The sequence below is a fragment of the Canis lupus genome, chromosome 21 (genome assembly GCF_011100685.1).
Source record: "Canis lupus familiaris isolate Mischka breed German Shepherd chromosome 21, alternate assembly UU_Cfam_GSD_1.0, whole genome shotgun sequence".
In the NCBI taxonomy this organism is placed as follows: domain Eukaryota; kingdom Metazoa; phylum Chordata; class Mammalia; order Carnivora; family Canidae; genus Canis; species Canis lupus.
The window spans coordinates 41,240,627-41,261,680 of NC_049242.1; the positions used below are offsets into that span (position 1 = coordinate 41,240,627).

General features: G+C 39.0%; 1 long non-coding RNA gene across 2 annotated transcripts; it reads left to right on the top strand.

Annotated features, from left to right (window-relative positions):
* Window positions 1–1,611: 1,611 nt before the first annotated feature.
* LOC102155748 lies at window positions 1,612–13,373 on the top strand. Of its 2 annotated transcripts, none has more exons than XR_005375802.1 (4): window positions 1,612–1,927; window positions 6,468–6,528; window positions 10,965–12,240; window positions 12,819–13,373. It is a non-coding gene; the product is annotated as an uncharacterized LOC102155748 (long non-coding RNA). The 2 variants fall into 2 exon arrangements; XR_005375803.1 differs by having other exon boundaries at window positions 10,965–11,083.
* The last annotated feature ends 7,681 nt before the right edge of the window (window positions 13,374–21,054 follow it).

Sequence of the window (21,054 nt, forward strand, 5' to 3'; positions counted from 1 at the left end):
TCAGGTGAACATGGTATCTAGAAGCCAAGAGGAGAAAGTGTTTTAAGTGTTTCAAGTTGAGGGCAGAAATATAACATGGATTCAGCAACAGGGAAGTCATTGGGACCCTGATAAGAGCAATTTAATCATCAGTGATGTGGGACAGAGGGAATCCAGTTTACATGAGCAGAGGTAAGATCCCACCAGAATAGGAAATACTAAAGAAAGAATGATCCAGTAAGGGAGAGGAAATGGATTGATTTAGAAAGTGGGAGAACAACTGTAGGAGCAAAGTCCATCCTACTGATCTCATTAGTTCTAACAGGTCAGTCAGGTGAGTCTCTTGACTTCACAGGTACACAATCATATCATTTGAAAAGGCAACTGAAAAAAAATAATAGTGCCTTTCAAATAAGTGATCATCATAAAAGCATGGTGGTTTGTTTTGGGGGAAAGCAGGAGTTACAACTGAGAGGGGGCATATGGATGGGCTTCTAGTTGATTAGCAAAGTTCTATTTCTTGAGTTAGGTGAAGGATATAGGAGTATTGCTTTTTAATAATTCAATAAGATGCACATTAATTTCATGCAGTTTCTGTTTCTGAGTTTTATTTGACAAGAAAATGATTAATGAAAAACAAGTTGCATAAAATAATAGCATTTTTTTATCCTTTCTTTTCTTTTTAATATTTATACTTTATATCTGTTTTTCATCCTACTGTGTCAGGTAGGGCTATGAAAACAATGTTTAGTGATAGTATCCTGTTTTGTTCCAGACTTTATTGGCAATGTTTCTAATGTCTTAATTAAGAATCATATTTGCTATAGGTATGTTAAGTTTTATTTCAGACTGTACAGAGGTTTTTCTCAGAAATACACATTAAATTTTATCAAATGAATTATTGGCATTTACTGAAATGATCACATAGCTCTTTTTTTAAATCTATTAATCTATTAAAAGATTTCCTAACATTAAATATTTGTAAGATGAGTGTTTATATTTGTAAGATAAACTCGCTTTGGTCATGCTGGTTTTTTTTTAATGTGTATAATTATTATATATCTTTTAATACAGTGCTAAATTTTATTTGCTGGCATTTTGTCTAGAGTTTTTACATCCACACTAATAGAAAAATTGGCCTGTAGCTTTCTTTTCTTTGACTGTTCTAATCCAGTTTGCTTAACAGGGTTTTGTTAACTCTGTAGAATAATTCAGAAATTTCCCACCATTTTCTGTTGTCTTGAGATAGAAACAAGAGTAGTTCTTTTGCTACTTTTCCAATGTGAATATTATTAGCCTTTAAGGCTTTCTGCTTCTTTCTGAGGTAATTTTAGTATTGAACATTTTCCTAGAAAATTATCCATTATTTAAAGGTTTCCACATGGTTCCATTCTTCTAGTTTCTACCTTAATTTTTTCCCCCTTTATTACACTAGAGCACCAGAGTCAGAGAATGTGCCTATCTGGTTTCTACTTAGGGAAATTAATGAGAATGTTCTTTGTAGCTCGTTGCAGTGCATATTCCATTAAATTTGAAGAGAATATGAATTCTTCATTTGGGGATATGTAATAATCAGGGTAGAGCATCATGCTGACACAATAAAGGGTTCTTTCTCTCTTACTCTAAGTCCAATACCCACTGGGAGCCGCTGCAGGGCAGCTCCCCTCCATGTGCTTCTCTAGGTGGACAGTTACTCAGGGATTCAGGTGACTTTCATCTTGTGCCTCCATCATCTCAACCTATGGCAGTCACCAGAGAGGAAATAGAGTGGTGAGGTGGCACGTTAGCTCTTAAATGCTTCTTTCATTGGCTAAGGCGAATCACAATGCCCCTCCTTACTGCAAGACAGCTGCCAAGTCTAGTCTTCCTATAAGCCTAGGAAGAAGATGAGAACCAAATATTAAGAGACCAAGTATTTTTTACTGTAAGGTGCAAAGAATCTATAAAGGTGAGCATTTAGAGCATAGGAGTTAAGCCATGGGCTGTGAGGCCAAATGCTTCTGCCATTTACTTAGCTGGGTGACCTGGGGCAAGTTACTTAACTCGTTCATGCCTTGGTTTCTCTTTCTGTAAAGTGAAAATATAATGGCACATCTGCTTCAAAGGACTGGAATCCTCATAACAAGCCTTTGAGAGAGACATGCTATTATATTCGTTGTGTCACTTAGAAGATAACCTAAGTGTCTCTTTAAATTCTTTTGCTTTGAATTCTACTCTTAGTTTTCTATTCCTGCCTTCTATTTTATCACTTACCTAGTTTTCCTTTGTCATTTTCTTTGTGTGTTGTCCCCTTTGCCTCCTTTAAACAACATAAAATTGATTTTGTCTCAACAGAAAAATCTTTACCTTTTAACAATGAGATTTAACAGATTTGAATAATGGGTACATTTAGTCTTAACATGAATTATTTCTTTTCCTTTTGCAACTGGATTTTTGCTATATTGACCAAATTTTCTTTGCACCTTTCCCTTTTGTAATCTAGTGGTTTAGAAATTCCACACTTTTTCCTTTTTCAGTAGTAATTTCCTTGAATGCTTAATAAACAATGCATATGATCCTGTCAATACCAAGATTAATCATTATCTATAACCTCTCTCCTTAACAAGACAAGGAATTTAGAATGTTCTTGTTTCTTTTCTCCCCTGCCCACTCTATCTCAAACTTCCTTACATAACACCTCGCTCATTCATTCAACAAATCTCTATTGAGCCTCAAATATATTGAAATCACCTGGAATTTTATTTGCAAATTGTTTTTAGCACATTAACGTTTAATGATTGCATCAAATGCCACATTACCATCGATTATTTGATCTCAACTAACAATTTTCCTGGTTTATTAGTTCATTGCTTGTAGAGAATAGTATTCTTTCTGATGTTGTGGATCCATTTCCTCTTCCTCTGTTAACAGAACCTATTTCCTCTTAGGACTCCCTCTGGACTCTCACTCTCAGTCCACTTGCTTTGCTTGTACTTGATTCTATCTCTGCTCGCCCATTCTTAGAATAGTCACATGACTCTACACTGGTCTGTCAGAGAATTGCTAGCGTTTAGCCAGATTAAGGGAGGCAGGCAGTCAATGGTGGTCACATGATTTAATTTTTTAAGATTTTATTTATTTATTCATGAGAAACAGAGAGAGAGAGAGAGAGAGGCAGAGACACAGGCAGAGACACAGGCAGAGGGAGAAGCAGGCTCCATGCAGGGAACCCGATGTGGAACTGGATCCTGGGACTCCGGATTTCACCCTGGGCGGAAGGCAGGCACCAAACCACTGAGCCACCCAGGGATCCCCCGCATGATTTAATTTGGACCAATGAGAACCAGGCCCAAGAACTTGTTCACAATTTAGAAGAGAGATTCTTTTATCTTTAACCTTGAAGGATGACAACTAGTGAAAGTCATCCAGTGGCAAAGACTTATTGAGAGTGATACCAACATGGAGAAGAGCGCTACTGAAAAATAAAGAAAAAGCAGGACCTAATGATATTGTTTGAATATCTGGAACCAGCCACACCTGAAGCAATGATTCCCTTTTTATGAAATGAAAGGGTTCTGACCCATAAGTTAGTTTCTTCTATCCTGTGAATTAATTTTTTATTTTCTTGAAGTAAATCCTTGAAAAATTTTTTTCCAAAAGATTGCATGGATATTTATTTATACCTTCAGAATACTCGTATGACCAAAAGTGTTCCAGTTCTGGAAACTTGCTCTTTGTCCCTTCGTGTGTCTCCTTGGGAAAATAACAAAGCTTATATAGCATTTTGTATGATGGCAGTTCAATGTTCATGTAATATAGGAAAAGCATTTTTAGGTAAGAAAATAGGTTGTATAGTCATATTTCAATTCAGATTTCAACTCATCCATTTACTGCATGATCAAATTTTGTAACCTCTCTGAACCTTTCTTCATCCAGAAAACAGAGACATTATTTCCCTCATGAGACTGTTGTAGTCAGATTATGTAAGTAGCAAGAATGGCAAGAGTGTACTGTGCTAGCCTTAAAAATCTTGGTCAACTGGATAAATTTCTCTCTGTAAACAGTAGGTTTTAAGGCAAAAAAAGGCTGTGATCAATCTAAGGTTTGGGCAAATTAGTTGGCAAATGAAGAATGAACTCTGGTAGAGAGGCAAAATGCTGTCAAGCTGGGCCATCTTAATAATCCTGGAGAAAAGTAATGACACCTAAAGGAAAGGTTCCCAGGAAAGCAGATGTCCAGGATGATGGTGGGTTACACAGAATAATGCATAAGACAGGGAGTAGAGAATATATAAAATGTGCCAACCAGATATTATTGGAGATTTGGGTAGGGAAATTTTAAAGGATGGTCCTAAATTTTAAATTAAGCATCTTAATGGACAGAAATCTATTAATTAAGGGGTGAAAATAAGAACAAAAGATTTTTAAGAGGAAGATTAACTCAGCATGAACATGCTGATTGTGATTCTGAGTTGTATGAGGATCATTCTGGGGAGGTGTTTGGCAAGCAGTTGAGATTAGCCTGTGGCATTGTTTTATTTTCATCCCATAAATATCTTCACCCCTACAACTATGCTATATGCATGGAAGTTCAGGAGAGGTTAAAGTTAAAATGTGTAATTTTAATATTGTGCTAATGTACAGTTTTGTTTTAAAGTGATGTTTCTGGACATAACAGTTAACCTACTTGTGGGCAACTCCTGTTTTCCTCCATCCTACTTTAAGTTAGTGCACACCACAATTGATGTAAAATGCTTAACCCTACATATATTTATAACCTACATATATTTATAACCCTACATATATTAATAACCCTACATATATTTAATTTTTATTCTTATGAAAAATAAAAAATTGTAACTTAGCCAGGTGCTTTTGTTTCATATATGATTATGTATGTAAATTCCCTAGATTTGGTCCTAGCATAGAAGCACTCACTAATTGCCAAGTTTCCTTACTTTTCCCTTTCCTGTGGCTCTCCAATACAGAAGAATATCACCACAGACAAGAAAATTTATTTTAATATGTTTTAACCCCAAATCGTTATATGAATGCCTCATCAAAGTTTGCAAAGTCACACTAGCATTCACGATCTGCACAATTATCTTTTAAAAGTTGCAATTCCAAGATGTTACACTTCTAAGATGGCAAAGGACATGTTGACTTTTTAGTGTTGAGTTGTTGAGGAATATATTAAATGTGGGTGTATACTGTATAAAATGTATGGAGAACTTTTCTTTTTTATGCAGTAAGACTAAAGTACAAACAGTATGCACCCCTCAGAGAAAATCATTCTCTGCAAAGTTGTTCTGAGGCTCATCTATAAGGATTTTAATACCATGCTTTAAAAAAATTGAAGATCTAAAATGCATAATTTCTTTTTCTTTTTTAAGATTTTATTTATTTAAGAGAGAGAGAGAGAGAAAGAGAAGCAGACTCACCACTGAGCAGGGAGCCTGAAGCAGTACTCGATCCCAGGACACTGGGATCATGTCCTGAGCTGAAGGCAGATGCTTAATTGACTAAGCCACCCTAGTGCCATAAAATGCATACTTTCTAATTGTCTTGTGACTGGAGACAGGTAAAAGGAAGAACTATTTTGGATATCACAATGTGGCTTATGTGTATGATTAAAAAATCCTTTCAGAGTAAAAACGAATGTTTTTTCGGGTAAAAAAAAAAAAAAAGTAGGCCTAAAGTAAAAGTTGTGCTTTTTATTCTTCAGTGTATGTGTGTGTGTGCATGTGACAAACTTTTTTTTCCCTAAAAAATTCTTAAATTTATATAATGCTTCCCATTTCACAAAGTACTTTTATTGATATTGTTTACTTTGGTCCTTAAAGTAATTGAGACTCAGAACAGTTCAGTGACAAATAAAATAAGATGAAATCAGAGAGGGAGACAACCATAAAAGACTCTTAACCATAGGAAACTGAGGGTTGCTGGAGGGGATGTGGGTGGGGAATGGGGTAACTGGGTGATAGGCATTAAGGAAGACACGTGATGTAATGAGCACTGGGAGTTATGTAAGAGTGAATCACTGGCCTCTATCTCTGGAACCAATAATACATTATATGTTAATTGCATTTAAATAAATTTTTTATAAGTGGGGAAAATTTTTTAAAAATAAAATAAAATCCACGCTCTTTAATCTGTCAATAAAATTTCCATAAATTTGTTCTAAAAAAAAAAAAGTTCAGTGACTTGTCCAAAGTTATACAGCTTGTAAATAGCATAAAAAGAACCTGAAACTAGCTGGTCTGTCTCCTCTGGGCTGTTTTACTCACCACGCTACCACTTCTAAGATGAGAAACTTGGTTGAACTCCCATATGTGTTTAGTTTAGATTTTGTCATTTAATTAAAGGGGATCTCTGAAACAAACTTCAACCATCCTCCAGAAACCAAAATCACAGGGCAGGGGAGGAGGGGATGCTTCCTGAGATTACTCTTGTCCATGGATTATAATTATTTGTTTCCTTGTTTCTCTCCTTTACCATAAACTCCTCAAGAGCAAGGACTGTGCTCGTCCCTAGAGCCGGGTATCCAACACAGGAGCCTGTTACAGAGAAGGTACTCAATAAGTAATTATTCAATATATGTTTGTGGAGAAATAATGAATGAATACAAATGTGAGAGAAATGAAAAATGTGATGATAAAACAAAATGCTCACTGTAATCCTTAATCAGAAAGGTCAAAGCCCCATGTATGTATCTGAGTCTGAATCGGAGACTGTTTCTACAAGACCTCAGATGTTACAGACCATATGGGACTCCACCCATGTTCAAATGCAAAGTAATCTAATGAGGCAAAGGGATGAAGGAGACAGATCAGGCCAGGCAATAATCTCTTTTGAGTCCTCAAGATCCAAATCTACTAAATCTTCCTCCAAAAAGCACAGTAATCTTCACAACATGACACCTTCAGAGAGCACTCATCTCTGATAACACCCGAATGGCTTTACGGGAAGAGCTGTGTCCAACTCAAAGCTGTTTACCACAACTTTATGCAAGTTTCATTCCAAATCTACTTCAATTTTCAATTACGCTTTTAAAAATTACAATTGGAAACACTACTTTTTGTTTGAATAAGTTTGTCTCATCATATTACTCCAAGAAATGTTGGCCTGTGGTCATTTCAAACACACTGAGCAAAACAGCCCAATCAGTACTGGTCATGACAAAGCCTTCTATTTGCTATGTATTATAGCTTACCTAAAGTCACATCGAGTGACGGAGGGGGACCAGAGTCCAAGGTCTCACTTAGCCCAGGTAATTTTCACTTCAATGTACCACAAAATTTCAAGCAATGGACTACAGAGCCCAAAGGATTTTTTTAGTTTCTTCACATTTTTAGCCTTCTTTGATTTTGGGTTCTAAGTCACAGGAAGCCTCCCTTGTCTGTTATTAAGAGATAATTATGAAGCACCAAATGCTATCTAGAAGAGTCAGGGCATTCTAAGTCCAGAAGGTAGGACTTTCATAAAAGACATGGTGAATGCAGCATTCCTGCTCACATTAATAAAGCAAACTGCGAGAAAACACCATTAACTATGGAAATACAGAGCATTCCAAATAATTAGGCAGTGCTCATTGTTCAGATGTTCAAGGAGGAAGGAGACTATCTTACAGCATTTGAAAACAACTGTGCATAGAGAAATGGGCCCTGCTGTCCAGGCACACTTGGTTCCCCCAATGTCTGCTATCTTGATGTTTGCTTTGTACTGTTCAAAGAGGAATTATCACCCCTCTCATTCAGTGCAACTAATCATTTCTCCTACAAGTCAAACAGCATTTGTTGGGGCCAAAGGAAGCAAAGCCGGTCACATTGGTCTAATTAATGGTCTCTGAAGCTTTTACAAAAGGGTATCCCTGAGTCTACAGGGAAAATGAGAAAACTTGATTAACCTCTTCCTCCTTTGTATTTCTAACTGAGCTCATGATAGTGTGGCCAAGTTTTTACAATAATCAGGAAGATTCTCAAATAATCTACATATGACCATCTGGAAGAATCAAGAAAAAAAAAAAACACCATATGGAGAAAAAAGGAATGCTACTCCTGGGGTTAGTTGGAGGCACCTTTTCTTAGGTGTCAGATAACAGAAGACTTTATAGGTTCCACATTGTGACAGAAATTAATTTTAAAAAGCCCCAGTCTTTCCTTACAAAGAGAAGCAGCCATGCCTTTAATCTGCCTCTAGTCATCACTGAGGACTCTGGCTTATGTATTATGTAACTTTTTCCTTGGAAGGTAACAAAACCACTGATACTCAGATGTGTAAACAACATGGATATGACCTGCTAAGTAGGCATTGATACACCTAAGGGGCCCAGAAAAGGAAGCCTCAAAGAACCCAGGAGTAGACTGTACGTGTAGATGATATGAGTAAATCAGCTCACACGGCCACTTAGCAAGTTCACAGACACTTCAAAACGCTCCTGAACAGCGAGCTGCTTCATTCTTTCCTCTTCAGGCTGTGTGCATGCTCATCCCATTGAGAGTCAGGGACACACACTCCTGGATGTTCACCTGGCCCAAGGCAAAGAAGCAGAAATTCCACATGTGACCATTTTGTTTGCCAACTGGCCCACATATACAGCAGAAATGGTTATTGTTTGTCTCTGTAATAAAATCACTGAGTACATTTTGTAGAGCTTTAAATCAGCCTCATAAGCGTCACCAGGCAACTCCCCGTAGGAAAGACAGGGAGATGGTGAGGTACAGAACTCCGGACACACAGAAAAGAACCAGTGTGTCTCTTGCAAAGCACTGGTGCTAGAAATGCTATAAACCTCATGCTAACCATGAAATCCAATCATAATACAAAACCCCAAAACCCAGGGAACCCTGACACTGGTAGCAACCAATTCTACTCCAAACTAGAGTTCCTTCAAAAGTACTGCAAATATCCACTGCCAAGGTCATGAACCAAAACACAAGAGGGACAAACCCACAAAAAGTAACATGTGTTGCTTATAATAGTTTAGCTTTTATGTGGTGATAGCCATAGGAGCACTGTTAATCTGCATCCTTCTGCCAAGTCATACCTCTGAAAAGCTCATGATGGCTAAGTAACCTGCTGACTAGACTAAGACTTCCTCAAGGATACAGAAGGTCGGATCCAGGTTTTGTGCCACCTGAAGCTTATTCCATTTGGGAGACCTGTTCAAGAAAAAGAATACCAAATTTCACAGCTGAAATTGTCAGGCACCTCCTAGGGGCTATGGAAGGGACTTGAGCAAGTTAGAGGGCCTTCACGTACTTCTCAAACTTTGTTGTACATTAGAACCACTTGGGGAGGTTTAAAAATCCTGATGCCCAGTTTGCACCCCGTACCAATTAAATTAGAACGTATCAGGAGGGCAGGTATCAACATTTTTTAAAGACCCTTAGGTGATTCCTATGGGCATTAAACTTTGGGAACCACTGTTTAAAGGTTAAGCTTTATTAGTTTCAGGTAATTCTGTCTCTGGATAGAAATAGTTTTCATTCACTTAGGCAACTAACATTTGTGGAACAACTGCCATGTTCCAAGCCCTGGATTCCCAGCCCTTGGCACTGTGTCTGACATATATCTGGGAATCAGTTGATGCTATTTGAATATAGGAATGAAATGAGTTAGGCAGTCTCTCCTGTTTTACATTGGAGACTGGTTGTAAACTAGATTTGGAATTCTCCAATTTCTTTTTTCCTTTAGATGTGCCAGCTTATAAAGGATATTCTGAGTTTACTCCAAGAAAAAGATGCTTCATGACATATATATTAGGTGGTCCCTGAGGATTCTAAATACAAAGTCAGTCAGCAAACCTCCAGCCTCCTAAAATGTAATGAAAAAATAGTTTTCATGGAAATAAATCTACATAGAGGAATATAGAATGTTGTCAGAAACAGATGTAGAAATACCAAAAGAAGTCTGTAAAGATTCTCATTTATCTGTTAAAACTTTGGTAACTACCATCCCCTTTGACTCTTTTCCCCACATAATAGGGTCTCAAGGTTCAACTCATACTGTTATCCAGATGTGAAAAAGTACAGCTTCATTTTGTTCATAACAAGTCTTATATTTCTCTGGAGCCTCCATCTGTTAGTAGTAGGGAAATTAATAAGCCAAAGAACCAATTCAGTTTAAATTTACTCTGGTTCAACAATTGAAATTGATAGGACCTTCAAGAATTGTCCAGTCTTTAAAAAAAAAATTAGTGTCTTAAAGAGCTTCTTCCTAAGATGGTATCCAGAGGAGTTTAACTATGAGACTTCATGGTAGATGTGAAAAGGATTGTGTTCTTTCCAATTCTGACCTCAGCTTCTAGAGTGCTGGCTACTTCACCATGGTTTGAGACTGTGTCCTACAGCTAATATAAACTCAAGATTTTCTCTTCTGGGTTGGGTCAGGCTCCACAATGGTCCCTAGGTGATGGGGCTTCATTTTAGCTCCCAACTGTACCAAACCCTGGAGTCTCTTATATACACATCATTGCTCTAGCCTCCTGGACCAGCCCCCAACCCCTTACCTCTCCTCTCCAGCCTCTGCTTGACATCATCACGCCTTGGTATGGCAGGCCTGTTCGTATGTCTGCTAGCTCTCAATTCAGCACTGACACTGCATTAGGGAATTCAGGCAGCATGGAAAAGCTAAAACTCAGAGCTTCTCTCTGCAGGTGGGATATGGCCAACTCTTAGGCTGGAATGGGAGCAGCCTAAGAGGGGATATACCTGTAAGGTCCCAAAGAGGAATGAGGGCAAACATTTATCTTCTGTCCTTAATTGTCATTGAAGGTGGCCAGTGCTGGAAGGGTGCTTGCTGTCGGGTCTGCATATAAACTGCCGGGAGACATCCACCCAGAAAAGGACCAATCTACCTTTTGTATTTATATAAGAATTAAAAGTCCTAAATCTCCACAGATAACTTGCAGGAATGAAAGTGTAACAGCACCCCAATCCATCTTAAGGGCTAACTTGCTTCAAGCTTATGCACTCCTTGCATGCTAACATGTCTCTTGATCTGTAGCAGAACTGACCTACTTTCCTTGAGATGTGCAGATCACTGGCCTTGAGGAGTAAAGGACCAAACTTTCCCAGAAGATAAAGCCTGACTACATTCAAAAACAGCTGCTGCTGCTGCTGCCAGTAAGTCTGCTCAGGGTCACACTGACATACAAGTAACCACCTGGGCACCTGCTTCTCCTGCACATAGCCCCTTTTCCCACTTCCCATGCCTTCCCCTTTAAAACCCTCTGCCGTCCTCTGGATGGGGAAGATGAGCTTTGAGACCTTCGTCCACCACCTTCCCAAGTTGCTGGCTTCCTGGATAAAGCAATCTTTCCTTTCCCACCATCACTTGTCTCTTGAGTAATGATTTTTGAGTGGCTGAACTTGAATTTGTAACTGGCTCTCTGTCTGGTAACAAGAGTTCATCACTTCAAGGGAAGTGACATGGTCCTTGACTTTCAGAGACTAATGGAATGAACACCTATTAATTAGCTCCTATTTTGAATTGTCACCTTCTTAGTCCCACAAACCAATCAGTGCTTAACACATGTCAAGTTCAACAAATCACAACATACTGTGGCGTGAATGAGTGAGACGTGTTCATGTACAATTCAGTCTCTATTTCACTGGTTCGATAAACTTCAAAAAACACTTAGTGATCACCTGTTGGAAGTTCATCTCTGATTGAAGATATGACAAGAGATCAATGGTTTATTAATATCCCAACTCTCCCATGGGCAACCAAATCCTCTGCCCACTGAAATCCTCTGAGGCTCAAGAGCAACATTACAGAAATCAGCACTAGCATACAAGTGAGAGAACTGGTCAGAGTGATGGTGGGGGCAAGAAAGAATTGAGCTTAGGAATTTCAGAGCCAGGAAAGAATAGATTTTAACCAAAGAAAATATTTCCCAAACTCCAGGATGTGACAAGTAAGTTCGTAGCACCTTCTCTGTAAATAGAAGCAGACCATTTTGTCTGATGACAATCACATGAGCTACAAAATCCCTTTTCTGCTTCTTCAGCACTTACTTCCAGCAGCAGGTGCTCACAGCTTCATAGGATGACTTTCCAAGTATATACTGGGTCCACTACCAAATATTTTTCTTCCGTTTGGAATTGTATACGCACAGCTGTGCCCTAATTTTCATGCCCGCTGTCCAGCTGCTTTCTCCTGGATTTTTACCTCCAGAACTGCAAAAGAGAATAAACATCTTGGCTTCCACAGGCAACAGACTTTTGAATCTCTTTCTCATCCTTTCTCCAGATGAGAGGCTTTGGAGGGGAGGCAAGAGGTACATTTTTTTCCTTTTCAATTAATTTCCATTTCTTTCAAGTCTGAGGAAACTGGGCACAGAGCAACCAGGATGATATGATTATGGAAACTATTAATCTCTCCATCAAAGGAGAGCCAAATCACGGTTACGGAGCAATTGGCACGTTCCTCCAAAGGGCTTCTGCAGCATGATCCTCCTGGTTTCCTTTGGGGCCACAAGAGTTCAGGATACAACTTCCTAAAACATAAAGTAATCCTTGAGGGCTTCACAAATTGTTGTGAAAAATTGTGTTTTCATGCAAGTGCTCTAAAGAGACAGCAGACCCACTTTATAACATGTCCAAACAGGGATCCCTGGGTGGCGCAGCAGTTTGGTGCCTGCCTTTGGCCCAGGGCGCGATCCTGGAGACCCGGGATCAAATCCCACGTCGGGCTCCCGGTGCATGGAGCCTGCTTCTCCCTCTGCCTGTGTCTCTGCCTCTCTCTCTCTCTCTCTCTCTCTCTCTCTGTGTGTGTGTGTGTGACTATCATAAATAATAAATAAAAAAACATGTCCAAACAGAATAAAAGAAAAATAAAATCTTCTATGATTTTCAGATTACTCAAGTTCATCTGAAAATGTGAAATCTGGATCTTTGAAAACCATTCAGATACCACTTGCTGTGGGAAACAAGCAAAGGGTGCATCTGGAGAAACAAGTCTCTAAATCACTTTAAATATGGACTACTAAAATCTTAAAAACTGAAGTCACTTCTAGAACTGATTAGGACAAACAGGGCATTACCTGGTTCGTCCAAACCTAAAACAAACATTAAAAAATTTTAGAGAATTCAAATTAGGGACTTTGTTCCAGGGTCTACAACATCAGATTTTTTTTCCCCCTGTGGTGACACAGTACAGACTTCTCTAGGGGCAGTTAAAGGATTTGTTTCTTCCAGAAGAACTTGCTGATTGGCCAAGAAAATGCTTGCTCCTGGGTACAAGAAGGAAAAGTCCAATACCAGTCACACTTTGAAGAAAGCACATTCATGGATTTACAAATGCCATCACCCTTCCAAATACAGTCTGAAAAGAAGGGTGAATTTACAGAGATGCCAAATTCCTCAAATGGTATGGGGTCAACAGAGACCACTCCAAATAAAACTGTATGATCCTGCTGTGTTGACTCAGTGACTTGTAACAAAACCACGTACATGCACTTTCTTGAATTGAGGGCTATAATAAATATGCATTTGCCCACCCACCTACCCACCATTTCAATGTACACTTCTTCCTTGAAGCAAGCCCATGCTTCAGGAAGTCAAACTCCTCCAGGAGAATAAAGAAAGTCTCTTTGTCTTCCCTTCCCACTGTCCCATTGTTATAATCTGCATGCACAATAGGCCTGACTGAGCAGGAAAGTCAGTCCTATGAAGAGACTGTTCCCTAAACATTTCAATTTCTCATGTAATCACATAAACCCTGAATAGTAAAGGGGAAAGCCCATAAAAGTCAAAAGTCATTATAAACAGATTCCATGATGTCAAAGGAAAACCAGCTGGAGAAAGAGTTTAATAAGCAGCCCCCCTTTTTTTTTTATTACAATAGGCTTGACATCATTATATATTATTTCCAGCACTAAAACACAAAGCCATGTGCTACATTGTAGACCAGGATGAAAAGGATGTGTGGACTTTCCGGAGTATTTTAATATCCTCTTATTGACAAAAGATAGAAGATCTGAACAAGGACCAGGAACAGGAAATGATTTTAGTGATTTCATTACAGTAACAGGGAAAAAAGCATTTCCAATGGGTAGGGTTTGGCAGATGGTCTGGGTAAGCCTTCAACTCCTAAACAGCCTGCACGTCAACAACCCCAATATTGATCCAAGCTCAATATGTAATTAACAAGGTGTCCTAGTGAGCAGAAAAGTTTTTACAAATATATGCTGTAGCCTTTGCAGTAGAACACAGGAAGCTGGTATTTCCAAGGTAAATTCAAAACCATTTCATTACAAAAGGTATTTAGAGGCAGCAAAACCTATACAGTAGGCTGTGTAGCTAAAGAGCTCTTGATGTTCTAGTACAAATCATATCTGCAATGAAGTATCAAGTATGGTATATCTTCACTTAATTTATCCCTAGTGAAAAATGAATGTAGTTGTAGAATTTTCAGATTCTTCTCATTCATGAGACCCTAAAAAGCTTTATATTTCAAAATCATAAAATGTGGTATTTCCAGCTTTACTCCTTTAGCTCAAATTGCTTTGGCTATTTGGAGTCTTTCACGGTTCCACCTGAATTTTAGGATTTCTTTTCTTTCTGTGGGGGAAAAAAATGCCACTAGGATTTTAATAGGGATTGCATTGAATCTATAGGTTACTTTGGGTAGTATGAACATTTTAACAATGTTAATTCTTCCAATACATGAGCATGGGATGTCTTTCCACTTATTTGTGTCTGCCCAATTTTTTGTGTGTTTCAGTTTTCAGTGTACAAGTCTTTCATCCCCTTAAGCTTATTCTTAAATGTTTTATTTTTTTGATGCTATCATAGATGGGATTGTTTTGAAACAGACACATAGACCAATGGAACTGAATAGAGAGCCCAGAAATGAACCCACACATACAGAGTCAACTGATCTTTAACAGTGGTGCCAAGAATAGGATAGTCTCTTCAATAAATGGTCTTGTGGGTTCCCTCCACAAAAAGGAGGGAAATTGGTCCTTTATCTTACACCATACATAAAAATTAGCTCAAAATGAAAAGAAAATTAGCTCAAAATGGATAAAAATGTAAATGTAAGACCTGAAATGGTAAAACCCCATGAAGAAAATGGGGGAAAAGGCTCTTGACATTGGTCTTAGCAATCACTTCTTGAAAAGATACCAAGAGCATAGGCAACAGGAGCAAAACTTTGTAAGTGGAACTACATGAAACTAAAAGCTTCTGAAAAACAAAGGAAACAACTAACAAAATGAAAAGGCAACCTATAGAATGTCAGAAAATACATCCAAAGAATTAATATCCAAATATGCAGGGGAATGTCTTCAACTCATTAGCAAAAAATCCAAATAACTTGAATAAAAATTTAGGCAAGGAATTGAACACTTTTCCAAAGTCATACAGACAGCCAGCAACAGGTATATGAAAAGATGCTCAACCTCACTCATCATCAGGGAAATGCAAACCAAAATGATAATGAGATATCAATTCATAGCAGTTATAGGATGGCTATTATTAATACAAACTAAGATAATCTGCAAGTTCTGGTGAAGATGTGTAGAAAGGGGAACACTTGCATACTGTTACTGTCAAAGTAAACTGCTGCAGCCACTAGGGAAATAATGAAGTTCCTCCAAAAAAAAAAAAAATAGGGGTGCCTAGGTAAATGTCTGAGTCTTGATTTTGGCTGAGGTTGTGATTTCAGGATTGTGAGATTCTGCCCTGCATCAGGGGCTCCATGCTCAGCGCGGAGTCTGAGAGATTCTCTCTCTCCCTCTGCCCCTCCCCCGTGCACTCTCTCTAAAATAAATCTTTAAAAAAATAATAATAAAACTACCATTGATCCAGCAATCTTATTTGAGTATATATCCAAAGGAATTGAAATCAAGATCTCAAAGAGAGACCTGCACTCCCACATCAAGGCAGCATTATTCACAAAGCCAAGACATGGGTCAAACCTAAATGTCCACTGACAAACAGATGAAGAAAATGAGATATACATACAAAGAATGGTACATTGAAGTACTCTGCTTACATCAGTTCCATTACTATACTATTGGCCAAAGCAAAGTGACTTGGCCAAGCTCAAAGTCAAGAACAGGGAGGTAAACTCTATCCACTGAGAAACCATGGATTGAAAATGGGTACACAGAGGGGAATAGAGAACAACGATGGAATCTGCTACAAGGTGCATGACTTCCTCTATCGGACCCTCCAGGACCTTCCCCTGTACCTCTTACAAAGGACCCTAGAATGCAAACTCTGGCAAAATTTTTATCTTTGTTCAGTGTAATATTTCTAATATGCAGATTCTTGTTTTGCTCACTGCTGTCTAATGTCTGGAACAATGCCTGATTCATAGTAGACAACAAATATTAACTGGCTGCCCTCAAAGAGCATGTTCAGCCTTTCAAGTTATATGATCTTTACAGTCCAATGCTCCTGAACCAGTGTGATTGGCCCAGCTTGGATCAGGAATCCATATGCTGTAATCAGAGAAAGAATGCAGGTCGTTCAGGGACAATTCTCAGAGAAGGGGACACAGATAGGCTGCTATCCCAGGTGTTTATTCCACCTATGTATGTAAGACTCTTCATTATCTGGTCCAGGTCTACCGAGAAGATTCAAGTATAATATAGCAGTTAAAAGGACATGCTCTAGGGTTAGGCAGGCCTGGATTCAAACCCTGGGTCAGCTACCTACTGTCTATGTAATTTTGGCAAAATTACCTAACCACTCTAAATCTTCATTTCTCCATCTGTAAAATGGTAACAACTACCTTATAAGATTATTGCAGAATTCAATAGCATATGCGAAGATCTTCACAGAGTGCCTGCACACGGTTAACTCTCAATTATAGTAATCATTTCTCCCAGATATGTGGTGTCTACTACACCATTCTGCATCTTTAGACAAATGTTGTATCACATTCATTTTATTTTTTAAGAGTTTATTTATTTATTCATGAGACACAGAGAGAGAGAGGCAGAGACATAGGCAGAGGGAGAAGCAGGCTCCATGTGGAGCCCAATGTGGGACTCAATCCCAGGACCCCAAGATCACATCCTGAGCCAAAGGCAGACACTCAACCACTGAGCCACCCAGGCATCCTCATGTTCATTTTACTTTATTTTTGTTTTGTGAATTTTATTTTTTTAATAATAAATTTATTTTTTTTATTGGTGTTCAATTTGCCAACATACAGAATAACACCCAGTGCTCATCCTGTCAAGTGCCCCCCTCAGTGCCCGCCACCCAGTCACCCCCACCCCCCGCCCTCCCTCCCTTCCACTACCCCTAGTTCGTTTCCCAGAGTTAGGAGTCTTCCATGTTCTGTCTCCCTTTCTGATATTTCCTACCCATTTCTTCTCCCTTCCCCTCTATTCCCTTTCACTATTATTTATATTCCCCAAATGAATGAGACCATATAATGTTTGTCCTTCTCCTATTGACTTATTTCACTCAGCATAATACCCTCCAGTTCCATCCACGTCGAAGCAAATGGTGGGTATTTATCATTTCTAATGGCTGAGGAATATTCCATTGTATACATAGACCACTTCTTTATCCATTCATCTTTCGATGGACACCGAGGCTCCTTCCACAGTTTGGCTATAGTGGACATTGCTGCTAGAAACATTGGGGTGCAGGTGTCCTGGCGTTTCATTGCATCTGTATCTTTGGGGTAAATCCCCAGCAGTGCAATTGCTGGGTCGTAGGGCAGGTCTATTTTTTTTTTTTTTTTTAATTTATGATAGTCACAGAGAGAGAGAGAGAGAGGCAGAGACATAGGCAGAGGGAGAAGCAGGCTCCATGCACCGGGAGCCCGACGTGGGATTCGATCCTGGGTCTCCAGGATCGCGCCCCGGGCCAAAGGCAGGCACCAAACCGCTGCGCCACCCAGGGATCCCGGGCAGGTCTATTTTTAACTCTTTGAGGAACCTCCACACAGTTTTCCAGAGTGGCTGCACCAGTTCACATTCCCACCAACAGTGAAAGAAAACCATAGCTGGGGGCATCACAACACCAGATTGTACTACAGGTTGTACTACAAAGCTGTGGTCATCAAGACAGTGTGGTACTGGCACAAAAACAGACACATAGATCAATGGAACAGAATAGAGAACCGAGAAGTGGACCCTGAACTTTACGGCCAACTAATATTCGATAAAGGAGAAAAGACTATCCACTGGAAGAAAGACAGTCTCTTCAATAAATGGTGCTGGGAAAATTGGACATTCACATGCAGAAGAATGAAACTAGACCACTCTCTTTCACCATACACAAAGATAAACTCAAAATGGATGAAAGATCTAAATGTGAGACAAGATTCCATCAAAATCCTAGAGGAGAACACAGGCAACAACCTTTTTGAACTCGGCCACAGTAACTTCTTGCAAGATACATCCACAATGGCAAAAGAAACAAAAGCAAAAATGAACTATTGGGACTTCATCAAGATAAGAAGCTTTTGCACAGCAAAGGATACAGTCAACAAAACTAAAAGACAACCTACAGAATGGGAGAAGATATTTGCAAATAATGTATCAGATAAAGGGCTAGTTTCCAAGATCTATAAAGAACTTATTATTAAACTCAACAGCAAAGAAACAAACAATCCAATCATGAAATGGGCAAAAGACATGAACAGAAATCTCACCGAGGAAGACATAGACATGGCCAACACACACATGAGAAAATGCTCTGCATCACTTACCATCACAGAAATACAAATCAAAACCACAATGAGATACCACCTCACACCAGTGAGAACGGGGAAAATTAACAAGGCAGGAAACCACAAATGTTGGAGAGGATGTGGAGAAAAGGGAACCCTCTTGCACTGTTGGTGGGAATGTGAAATGGTGCAGCCACTCATGTTCATTTTAATTTCAACTTTAGCTCATTGTATTAGGGGTACACACTTAGCCCAAAGTAGCCAATCCACAGGCTGGTCAGTGATCCACACTGCCTGAAGTACAGATCCTCTCTCTTCTAAGTCTGGTTTCAGTGTGGCATGGCCCTTTCCAGAAGTTTGTTCCTTGCCAAGGGCCCTGTGACATGGAAAATAAGAATGGTCTACTCCATGCTGCTGCTAAATTATTGTCTTGCAGGCATGGACCTCCAGGGAAAATACAGCTGTTAAAAAAAGGGGAGTCACATGAGCATGATAATCATGGTATAAAGAGTAGCCTAATACCTCAAACTCTGCCTTTGCAAACTAAGTAGAAACCCATGGAGGCTCTTGAGCTTTTATGTTACAGATGTTTCCTGGGTGCACAAAAATGGATTTAAGCAAATTTAACTTTATGCATATTAACCTAAGGTGTATCATAATATTTTAGTAATGGAAACTTTGCATTCTATACAGAGATACAAGGAAGTCAGGCTGATGAGGTGAGTGAAAAGCTGGAAGCATCCACCACAAGGTGTTTTCCTACTTCCAGTCTTACCTAGTTTCCTTTGGTTGCTGCTTTAGATCTGGCCTGGCCTTTAGGACTACATTGTCGTCCCAGGTTATTGTAGGCTTAACAAACTCAATGACTTGGCACTCGACATTGATCTCTAACAATCTGTTCATCTCTAAAATCCTATGATCGTGTTTCTCTTCCCTGGTCTCCTCTACCACAAAATATACTTTTAAAGACCACCAATACTTGTATTAGTAAACATACCCCACTGTGCTGTTAAAACACATGACATCAGTTCCTATCTGGTTAGTAGTCATGAACCTTATGACAAAAGTCTCCTTGTTGAGTCAGCTAAAACCATTAAGTAAACATAATAATTTTTACATAATTGGTTATATAATGATGGTAATCCTATTAAGTAATCGTGTTGGTTTCAACTGTGTTGAATTCAATAGTATTCAATGGTAATACAATAGTTTGAGTATTAGACAAAAAAGGACCAAGCATCATTCATAATTAAATTCATGCTTACAACTGCGTTTACTTGCTTTTGTGAAAATTAATAAAGGGAAACCTCACTAAAGTGGAATGGGAGGCCAGAAGGAGCCTCATCACAGCATCAATTACAGATCCCTACAGAAGAATCATGAGTTGGAAAGAATGATTATTACAGGTCCCAACAGGAAAAAAAGTGCATACTGAATCTTCTACAAGAAATCCATGATAAGTCAGCCAATGAAAAACCATCATTACCCCCAAATTCCTGCTTTTCTCCATGGATTCTCATTCAAAACAACCCCTCTGGGCAGCCGGGTGGCTCAGCGGTTTAGCGCCGCCTTCAGCCCCGGGTGTGATCCTGGACACCCGAGATCGAGTCCCACGTCGGGCTCCCTGCATGGAGCCTGCTTCTTCCTTTGCCTGTGTCTCTGCCTCTCTCTCTCTCTCTCTCTATGTCTCTAATGAATAAATAAATAAAATCTTTAAACAAAATAAAACAAAACAACCCCCCCCAACTTCCTCCTTCTTTTCCATTAAACACCCTTCTTTTCCTCTCCTTTGATTGCAGGACTTACCTATCACCTTGATGTAGCTTGTATGTCCCAAACTCCAAGTCTCTGCTATTCCCAAATAAACTCATTCTTAAAAACCCACACTTAAAAATAGTAAGCTTCAACTATAGAGAAAAATAGAATAGTATAGCAATTCCCCCATGTAATCATCATCCAGCTTCAGCAACTCCAATTCATGATCAATCTTATTTCATTCACTTCCTTAGCCCACTTTCTTCCCTTGCACCAGCCTATTTTGAAGCAGATCCAAGACATCATTTCTCCATAAATGACTTTTAATAACAGTTCTTAGATTAAATCTCATACCAGCAATAAAAAGAAAACTATTAGTCTGATCTAATTCAAGATGGGTAGTTCTCTATTTCTTTCTTAAAACCTCTGCTAGTAGCAGAAAGAATGGAATTGGAAGTGGTAAAAGAATATAAGCTCAAGTCGAATATACAGTTCACTCCTAAATTAATATGGATCTATTTCTTTTATTTTTCTTAAAGATTTACTTATTTTACAGAGAGAAAGTATGTGTGCAACTCCTCCCAGGGGGAGAGAGAGAAAATCTCAAGCAGACTCTCCGCTGAGCATGGAGTCTCATGTGAGGCTCAATCCCATGACTCAGAGATCATGACCTCATCAAGAGGTGAACACTTAA